The 6,763-nt window shown below is 28.5% G+C and overlaps 1 protein-coding gene and 1 long non-coding RNA gene across 3 annotated transcripts in view; one reads left to right on the top strand and one right to left on the bottom strand.

Annotated features, from left to right (window-relative positions):
- LOC107441892 (agrin-like) overlaps positions 1-6,763 on the top strand; it is a 123,479-nt gene that overhangs the window by 77,991 nt on the left and 38,725 nt on the right. The gene's annotated exons all lie outside the window — the stretch shown is intronic.
- On the bottom strand, positions 1,442-5,835 carry LOC139425972 (uncharacterized). The gene is made up of 2 exons (XR_011637172.1): positions 5,337-5,835; positions 1,442-3,082 (listed from the first exon to the last, which is right to left on the bottom strand). It is a non-coding gene; the product is annotated as an uncharacterized lncRNA (long non-coding RNA).

Genomic DNA, 6,763 nt, shown 5'->3' with positions numbered 1-6,763 from the left:
AATAACTACTTATTCTCTACGGGGAAATGGAACACTGATATCAGTAGAATGGACTGGTCTCTACGGGGAAATGGAACATTGATATCAGTAGAATGAACTGGTTTGTACAGGGAAATGAAACATTGATATCAGTCGAATTTACTGGTCTGTACAAGGAAATGAGACACTGATATCAGAAAAATGGACTGGTCTAAGTTAGAGAAAACAATATTAATGTAAGCATATTAGATAGGTTTAAACAGGAAAATGCAACACTGTTTATCTTTTTTAATATGCAAGATTTAGCTGAATTGGTCACCTGCTTTGTATGCACTATAGTAAATTTTCTACTAGCTGCAGCCAGTGGAAAATTTAATATAAATTAATAAAATATAACAGGACAGTATAAAAATAATACTTATTTAAAGCATTTAAAAATGTTTTGAATATTTAAAGTTAAACACTGCTTAAGTGGAAGGATAAAAGAATTCTATTCTAAAAAAACATACTTCTTTATACCTACACTATGCTAGTTCTAATGTTAACTTTAATTTCCTTTTCATATTTCCAATTTAATTTTAAATTATATTTTATTGTTTAATATAACTATAAAAAGAAACTTAAAATGTGAATTCAAGAGGGTACCTTATTGGAAAAAATTCCTGGTATAAAAAAAATCATGCCGGCGTATGAAACACCGGTTCTGGTATGATACTGGATCGGGAATTATACCAGACCCAGCGTTTCATCAGCCGGTATCATACCGAAGCTGGTGTTTCACAAGTTAGCAGAATACTGGCTCTGGTATAAAACCTAAATTGTAGTTTCATTATCTAGTATCATGCTAGAGCCAGCATATACTGGTACTAGTGTACTGTGCTCAGCATACTGGGATAGTGTTTTAAAAACTGGTTTATTCTTAAAACAAGCATAGTGTGTTACTACAGTTTGATACAGGAACGTTAGTGAACAGCTCTGAACAGGAAAATAACACATTGATACACAATTGGGTAAATAAGTCAATTCACCTGATTTATACCGAGAAATAAAATACTGACATCAATTAACACTTTATCAAAAGCTATAGTTTGCATTATGTTTATAAAAACAAAAACAAAAATTTAAGCTTCTTTATAGTTCATGAAATTTTTTTAAACAATAAATTAAAATGTTAGAAAATTATTGTCAATAATTTTTGAATCTACAATACTACACAAAAAATGTTTTGGAGCGGCATTATAAAAGTACAAATGGATTCCTCAGATTTTATGAAAATGGAATGGCGATTAGAAATGTTACTTTATAGATAGCCAAAAACCTGACTAAAATAAACAAGTCAACTTATTGTCATTTCAAGACCCCCTCCCCACATGTTTGGTATAGCATTCTGGTAGTAAAAAGTTCAATACTTAAAAAAGAAAAAAATGACAGAACAATCTTAAAGTATACTATAGGCTTTAAATCCTTATACACACAAATGATATACCTATTTATTTGATTTTTATCTATACATAGCTTGTGCTAAGCATTTGTCATCTAACCAAATACGATAAAACTGTAAATTTGGCAACAAAAAAAATTGTTACTTTGGGGAAAGTATTGGCGAATGCTGTTTTCGAACAAAAAGAAAAATTTATCCATTCATTGCTCATTTACTCCTCCCCAACAGCAAAATGACTCTTAATTTGTATTTGCATTTTTATAAAATAATTCAATTTATAATAAATATGTATTTTGCTTAAAAGTTTGCTACTGAAAAAATCAATTATAAAAAATTGTTGAGATTTGCCTTTTTCTTAGAATTTTAAAAACTGGCAAATAATTTGAAATCCTTAGCATGGGAAATGAATATATAAATAGTAATATCATAATTAAAGGTCAGTAAAGAAAAAGAGCAGGTAAACAAAGAAAACACAACACCAGCAGCAAAATTATAATGATAATCATTCCTAATACAATGGAAAATTAACCAGTAAGAATAACCTAAACCAAATTTACAAAAATTATAGTTTAAAAAGAAATAAAATTAGCACTATAATGAGAAAATAATAAAACACCATAGTAAAAGGCGATGACATAGATTAATTTGCGACAAGGATTGAAACGACTTTATGAAGCGATGGTAAGACTCGTTTAATGTAGGCATTTATAAAAAAGTCCATATGTTTCGCAGAGAACTTCGAAATTAAAACATTTTTCTAATTTTGAAAAAACCAAATCAAACACTTTTTCTTTAATTTTCACTAGTAAAGTCATAATCACAATAATTCAGAGCAATAGCAACAAACATTTAAAAGTAGTATCCGGAAGAAGAAATGCTCCAGTTAAAAAAACTTGCTGGGGGCGGTACATGGGCAAAGCAGAACAGAAGAGGCATGATCAAATCTTTTCCGCATCATCCACATCTAGCACATTCTTTATATTTTAGTCTATTTCTCTCACAATGGTGGAGAAGATTTGGCTATAGGGGAGAGTAAAAGCGAGTGGATCGGCTTCACATTTACAGGAATGTCACAATAGCTCAGGGAATAGAGTTCGCCTTTCAATGAGATGAATCGGGTTCATGATTCATCATGACAGATCATGGGTTTGAGTGCCCTTGACGCCAGACTAACCGTGACAGGTTTGCGTGGTTTTCTTCTCCATGTAACACAAATGCGGGTTAGTTCCATCAAAATTTATTCTATACTTGGTCCAGGAGTTCCCCCGTCTACTGGATTAGGTTCAAAATTAGAAGGCTACGGAATTGAGCATTAGTAGTTGTAAACCCAAAAAATTAGTCGGCTGTTCAACGATGGTGATAAAATAAAGTGGCTGGGGAGCCAATAAAACTAAGATAGACACACTCGAAACTAAGATGCCTTTGCTAATAGATCGTCCAGGTTTAGATTCATTCGGCATCCGTCTTTTTGTTTATTTACTGGCTTGTTCCTAAGTAGACAAAAAATGTACTTAATTTACTCTAATGATGATTCGTGTATCTTGCCTTCTATATGCACAAACTGTCAACTCCAAAATAAATGCTGCATTCCATCAAACTTTAAAGTTGGCCAACATGTATTCAGCTAGTCATGTATTCATTCCTGTCATGTATTCAGCTCGGCTAGAAAATTTAAAACAGAACAATGTAATGTAAGATTATTTTATTTGAATAAGTTGCTAAAAGTTTTCATCATAATGTACACAAATACATTCATGAAAATTTTATTACATTAATAGGTTTAGCCAGAGTAATTTTTAAATTAAATATTATTGATAATCTTATTAACAAAAAAAAGTGTAAATCCAGCTAAGCTTAAATATATAAGAAAGTGTAAGGATCTTTTTTAACACATAATAAAATTGGAGTAAACAAAAAAAATTTAAATGTAAATAGAAAAGTAATTATTATTTATAAAAATATTTAAATTTTTTTTCTCATTTACTTGAACACAGCAAACCAGAAAGTACCAAAAAAACTATAAATCATTTAGTAATACTAAAAATATAACTTTAATATAATTAACAAATCATACTAATTAGTATAATTAATAAATTATACTAATAATATAAATTTAGATTACACAAACATTAAATTGTCTTTCAGAGAGCAAAAAAAAAAAAAAATCACTGTATCAAGTTTATACACATATCAATCCTTACAATCAATATATTTTCTTTCTAAATATTGTTATCAAAATTGCTTCGCTTCATATTTTTTTTACTACAGTTCAGGAAAAGCATTAGTTATAGATTAATAAAAGTTTTTTGATAATGTTATTCTAAGTAACACAGGTAAGGTAGCAATAACAATAAAAAAAAATAAAAGTTTCTTAAAAATTATTATCACTGATGCTGAATTAGAAAGTTTTACTAGGTAGCTTTTCGTAGCAAGAAAACATGGAGTATAAAGTGTTGAGCATTGAATATGAAGTACCAAATATTTTTTTAATAAATTATTCAGTATATATCGATAAAGCATTAAGAATTTATCTTGGAAAATGCCAGTGACACAACAGCGATTCTGCATATCTAATCCATTTGTGATCCAATGAATGTTATGCAAATAATTTTTTTATTTTTTATATATAGTTATTGATATCAAAATTATGTAAATTAAACTGCTCTAGTTAACAATACTTTAATATTTTTTAAAAAGTTCAAGCTGTTAAGTACTTGGCATTATATTATTTTAAACAAAGAGCAAGGTACTCATCACCGCCCATCACTCAACCATGACCAAAAATCCTATTTCTAGGGCTTTACTTTTTAACGGCCATGGTTAAAATGCCATGTAATTTTGATACTGGTCAGATAAAGTGGACTCCGCTTGAGCTAGCTCGTTTGAATCTTCTGCATGATAACCAATGAGAGAACTTTCAGTTGTGGCAGAATTTATATGCAAAGTATACACGCCAGTTGTTTTATACATTGCCAGGATCTAACTCATTACCCTAGTTCTCTAATAAGCAGTGTGAAAGATAATTTAACCAGCTGTGCCACAAGAGCACCCTGGAGCAAGCTATTAATCCTTTTTAAAAATCAAATAAATTAAATTTCAATTTGAAATGCTAAAATTTTTAAAACGAATTTCACAGTCATAAATAATTATATATCCCATGTTATCTATTTTGAGTCATAAATTCAAAACTAAAATTTGAAATTATACACTGAAAGCTGTGATGTTAGAATAAAACATTTTTAAACATTACTTTTTCAAAAAAAATAATAACTAATTAAAAATTTATAAATCATTAGAAGATTGCCTTTTTCTCCCATGCTTACACCATATTTAAAATATAAATAAAGCATAATCTTATTTTTTTCTTCAGGTTTATATCAATTGTAAGTTTAGTAACAGTTTGAAATAATTATAATTAGATATCAATGTCAATTGTTTTCTAAAATAGCTAATGATTGAAAGTATACTTTTCATAATTATAATAAAAATTCGAAAACATTCTTCGTTGTTTTTTAAATTATTCAATCATTCTGTGAGAGAATTTCTGTGATAGCTCTCGAATGTAAACTAAGATAAACAAAAAAGCAAATTGGTATTTCAAATAAAAATGATTTCTTATTCATAGCAATCGCCACATTGAAAACCTCATACAAAATTATAATCAAACACTACAGAACAAATATAGGGCACTTTAAAAACATTCCTCTTAATATTATAATGATAAAACATAAATGATACAACTACAACAGAAATGTAAACATCATAACTAGGGTTAACTGATTCGCTTAAACATTTTTATATGATTTGTAGCAGTAATAAATCATCAATAATAATGGAAATTTATTAATAAGAAAGATGACATCGTTAACTAGGAATAAATATAAAAATAAGATATAAGCATAAGTTTTAAACTTACCAAATTCAAGTACATCACACGCGCAATATTACGTCTAAACGTAAACACGCCGCTACACTCGGTGGAGGGTATGAGTAGGGAGAGGGCGGGAAACGGAAGCAGGACTGAGTCATCTAAAAAGTTCTGTTCAGATGGCTTTTCCTTTGATGAAAAGGCTTGTTAATTTTCAGTAAATGAATTAAACTGTAAGCTTAAAGCATTTGTGAACGAAAACGGTTCATACAGCTTTAATGAGTAAAGATATAATATATGTACTTTGAAACGAAATTAATGAACACAAATTTTAAAAATTCGTTTAATTAAACTTGCTTTGTTAATGTGAATGCTACATGTAACTTTTACACCAATTCATGAAAAAATAAAACTAATAACTACTGTAAATATGCGATCTTTTTCTTAATCAGGTATATCAAATTAATACAAACTTTAAATTCGAATCTAGGAGAGTGAATTGGTTATACATTCAGCTTGGAAAAATTTCTAATAATTCAAATTTTAATAATGGAAGAGTTTTTGATTGATAAAAATTTTTCTAATTGGTGTATTGAATTCTTCAGATACCAGTTGGTGTTTGACAAAAGCAATAAAATAAAACATTTAAAATAGAAGTTAAACAAAACACTTTCTTTTCGATCTCAAATTATTATTTTGTATGTTTCATGAAAAAACGAAAAAAAAAAGGCAGAAAATCTTTAAAATGTATACTTTTAATTAGAGAATTATTGAAATTCTCACAGAATTAATTAGAAACTAAGATCTGATCATTATAGTATCACATATCACAAGACGAATTATAATATCTTCAGATTTCTGAGGATATTATATCTTCAGATTTCTGAGGATATTTTCTTAAGATATTCTTCAGATTTCTGAAGAATTTCTTAAGAAAATATCATTTTCTTAAGAAAATCTTAAGATTATTTTTAGTAGGGTGGTGTCAAAAATAATCTGTTGATATCAGTTCATATATTGATAAAGCAAGTAGAATACATAACTGATCAACATCATACAAGTACCCAACTGATGTCAACAGACATCAGTTGAAGTGTGAAATACAGACAAGTATATACCAATAGAGTACCTACTGATCAATATCCATTGATATCAGTACACTACTGATATCAGTTGAAATGTCAATAGGAACAAGTACAGATCAATAGAATACCCTACTGTTCAACATCTATTGATACCAATACACTACTGATATCAGTTGACATCAGTTGAGATGTCAATTGAAACAAGTACAGACCAATAGAAATCTATTGATATCAATAAATGTTTTTATTGATTTCTATTGATCATTTTTTGTAGGGGAAATGTAACGAAATGAAATAAATTCCTAAACATTATCCCAAATGTGATATAACTTGTAAAAATGCTCTTCGTTAAAAAAATCTTGACCCTTAATTTTAGAATCTAATAGATTT

Source organism: Parasteatoda tepidariorum, chromosome 7 (assembly GCF_043381705.1).
Source record: "Parasteatoda tepidariorum isolate YZ-2023 chromosome 7, CAS_Ptep_4.0, whole genome shotgun sequence".
NCBI lineage: Eukaryota > Metazoa > Arthropoda > Arachnida > Araneae > Theridiidae > Parasteatoda > Parasteatoda tepidariorum.
This window is presented reverse-complemented; position numbering and strand designations above follow the sequence as displayed.